Raw genomic sequence first — 4,176 nt, 5'->3', positions numbered from 1 at the left:
TGACCTACGGTCAGGGTACCATCAATTGAAGTTCAAGGACGAAGACGTGCACAAAACTGCATTTAGGACTCGATATGGTCATTTCGAGTTCCTAGTGATGCCTTTCGGGCTCACCAATGCACCTGCCGCATTCATGGATCTCATGAATCGCGTTTGCAAGCCTTATTTTGATAAATTTGTCAGCGTCTTCATCGATGACATCCTTATCTACTCGAAAAGTCAAGCTGACCACGAAAAGCATCTTCGATGTATCCTTAAACTGCTTCATCAAGAAAAGCTTTATGCCAAGTTCTCTAAATGTGACTTTTGGCTACGAGAGGTCCAGTTCCTTGGACATGGAGTCAGCGAGCGTGGTGTCCAGGTGGATCCCGCTAAAGTTGAAGCCGTCATGAACTGGCAGGAGCCAAAGATACCTACGGAGATTCGCAGTTTCCTAGGTCTAGCAGGATACTACAGACGCTTCATCGAAAACTTTTCAAGAATTGCTACACCCCTAACTTCTTTAACTAAAAAGAAAATAAAGTTCGATTGGGGCCCTAAGCAGCAAGAAGCTTTTGATATCCTCAAACAAAAGCTGAGCAATACTCCAGTGTTGACATTGCCAGACGGAATGGAAGAATTCGTCGTATATTGTGATGCATCGCACACCGGTATGGGTTGTGTGCTTATGCAGAGGGGCAAGGTGATTGCCTATGCTTCGCGATAATTGAAAGTACATGAAAAGAACTACACCACCCACGACTTGGAGTTAGGTGCCGTTGTATTTGCACTAAAACTTTGGAGGCATTACCTTTATGGTATTAAATTTGTGATCTATTCTGATCACAAAAGCCTTCAGCATCTGTTCAATCAGAAAGATCTGAATATGAGGCAGCGACGTTGGATGGAAACTCTGAACGACTATGACTGTGAAATAAGATACCATCCAGGCAAGGCCAATGTAGTCGCAGATGCCTTGAGCAGGAAAGAGAGAGTGAAGCCAATCAGGATCAATGCCAAGAGCATTGAAATAAAGAACAGTCTGAATGAACGATTGTTAGCTGCACAGAAAGAAGCTATGTCAGAAGCTAACTATCCTAACGAAAAGCTAGGGGTAACTGAGGAGCAGTTATCCTGTGGCAAAGATAGAATTCTGAGATTGAATGGGAGGATATGGGTCCCTGTTTATGGAGGTCTTCGTGACGTTATTCTTCAGGAAGCCCATAGTTCCCGATATTCTGTTCATCCTGGTGCTGATAAGATGTACCAGGACTTGAAGGCAAATTTTTGGTGGATAGGCTTGAAAAAGTCTATAGCCACCTATGTAGCAAAGTGCTTGACTTGTGCGCAAGTAAAGGCTGAACATCAAAAGCCGTCCGGCTTGCTACAACAGCCTGAACTTCCCGAGTGGAAATGGGAAATGGTGATGATAGATTTCATCACCAAATTACCAAAGACAAAGAAGGGAAACGATACAATATGGGTGATAGTTGAAAGACTGACCAAGTCAGCACATTTCCTACCCATAAAGGAGACTCATAGCTCCGATATATTAGCCCAGCTGTTTGTAGACAAGATTGTAGCCCTTCATGGAGTGCCTGTGTCTATCATCTCGGATAGAGATACCAGATACACATCACACTTCTAGAGAAGCTTCCAACAATCTTTGGGTTCACGTTTGAATTTCAGTACGGCTTACCACCCTCAGACAGATGGACAGAGTGAGCGTACAATCCAAACGTTAGAAGACATGCTTCGTGCATGTGCGATCGACCTAGGTGGCAATTGGGATAACCACCTACCATTGGTCGAATTCTCCTATAACAACAGCTACCACACAAGCATTAAGGCTGCACCTTTTGAAGCTTTATATGGTAGAAAATGTAGAACGCCCGTTTGCTGGGCAGATGTAGGAGATGTCCAAATGACAGTACCTGATATAATATTTGAAACCATGGACAAAATTGTCCAAATTCGGGATCGATTGAAAGCTGCCCGTGATAGGCAGAAAAGCTACACAGATTTGAAGCGTAAGCCTTTCAATTTCGAAATAGGCGACAAGGTTTTACTTAAGGTATCACCCTGGAAGGGGGTAATGCGATTCGGTAAGAAAGGCAAACTAAGCCCGAGATATATTGGACCTTTCGAGGTAATCGAACGTGTCGGATCGGTTGCCTACAAATTAAACTTACCAGAGGAGCTCAGTGGTATCCACAATGTGTTCCACATCTGTAACATGAAGAAGTGTTTCGCTGACGAATCACAGGTTATACCGAATACAGATGTACACATCGACGAGAGCTTAAAATTCATTGAGAAACCTGTGTCAATCGAGGATTGACAGGTCAAGAAACTTCGCAAGAAGTACATACCTATTGTGAAGGTGAAATTGGATGCCCGTAGAGGTCCCGAGTACACGTGGGAGGTAGAGTCCACGATGAAGGAGAAGTACCCTCATCTATTCCAATAAATCTCGAGATCGAGATTTCTTTTAAGGGGGTGAGGATGTAACACCTCGAAATTTTGCGTCCAATAATGTATTGACACGTGTCTTGAGTTTACACGTGGTGTTAAATACTGAATAAAGGACTAAAGTTGACAAACATGGAAAGTATGTAAATTCGAGGGTTAAAAATGTCAACGAGGGATAAATACATTGTACAGTAACCCTAAATGATGCTCGTACCTTCAAACGGATAAATCATGGATCGTACGGAACGAAATACGGAAGAAAGTTAGAAATTACAAACTAGAGGGGTTAATTGTGTCAACATGTTTAAGTAATACCTCTCAGTGACCCTTTAACATACCCAAGGCTTTGTAACAGTAAATTACGCTCACTAGAATATACGATATAAATTTCACGAAGTTCCCTGTTAAAACGAGAAAGTTATGATCAATTCCGTATGCAAGGGGTTAGAAGCGTCAACAGTGAAAGATAAGGCTTTTCGGATAGTAATTAAACTAACCGGGGACTTAACGGCGCGGGTAAAAGTCACGAGGCCCTTATTCGTAAATAATCGAGGCCCAAATCGCAAAGTTACCCCTTCAAAACCGAAAGGTCAGGCTAATAATGGCAAAAGATTTGAAAATCTTGAATTTCAGGCCTCAGGCGGCCCGCATTAGAGAAACAAGGTAGTTCAGGCGGGCCACGAGCCATATGAAGAGACGGTTCCTGACATAAGGATTCAGGCGGCCCGCGTGAGCCCAGCCTGAACCTTAATGCGGGCCGCGTCAAGTCCCCAGAAGCAGAAAACTCACACAGATTCAATGTTTGAGCTTGTAACCGACCTTGGATGCATTAATTGAAGCATGGGCACCCCTTACATGTCCCCTAACACTCAGGGACAGCTGCTGATCATCCATGAGCAATTATAGGTTGAGTTGTAATGATCTTATGCCCAAAATTTCACTATAAAAGGCAATGTAGTGCACCATTGTTCATTACACCTTCAAACAACTTATCTGCTCATTTCTGGAGCTCTAAGGCATTCTTCTAACATCTCTGGTCGTGCACCAAGCTTCTGTAAGTTTGCCTAACCCTTTGTGGTTTAGTTTTTGCATAGTTTAGCTTAAAAGTCAATCCGTTGTAATTAACGATTGACTTTACGATAAATCACAAATGGTCCAGTGGTTTGTCGAATCAAAGTTAGTTATATGTTGGTAATCATGTGGGCTTTAAACCCCAAAAAGGGCACCCTCTGATTCCCACTCTAACTAGTCCGAATGTCGAGTCAAACGTACTTAGAAAAAGTCAACAGAATGCTATTTTGCGAATTTATGCATAATCGGTAATATAGATGGCGTGTAACCTGTTCTAACACTTATAAAACATGATAATAAGTATATTAACTAGTCTAAGCTTGTTTGATCCGACCATTTACTGTTTTGACCCGGTTCGGAGCCGAAAGTCGCAAAACTTTGACTTTTGCTTTGACTTCGGTTCTGACCCGTTAAAGTATGATTTAGATATGCCTTAGGACTCTCTTAGGACCAGGTTACATGATGGTATAACCCTCTGTGACCGGTACATTGTTTGTCCGAGTCTTTTACACCTTTCCGTTAAATGCTTAAAAGTTGACCGTAACGCCCTTTTCAATTTAAAACGAGAAGTTTGGACATGTGAAAGGACCATAACCTTAGTTACTGATTTCTAAGCATGTCCCTAAAATTTCACGTCAATCTGAGGTCCAGAAT

This window comes from Helianthus annuus, chromosome 7 (assembly GCF_002127325.2).
Source record: "Helianthus annuus cultivar XRQ/B chromosome 7, HanXRQr2.0-SUNRISE, whole genome shotgun sequence".
NCBI classification, from domain to species: Eukaryota; Viridiplantae; Streptophyta; class Magnoliopsida; order Asterales; family Asteraceae; genus Helianthus; species Helianthus annuus.
This window is presented reverse-complemented; position numbering follows the sequence as displayed.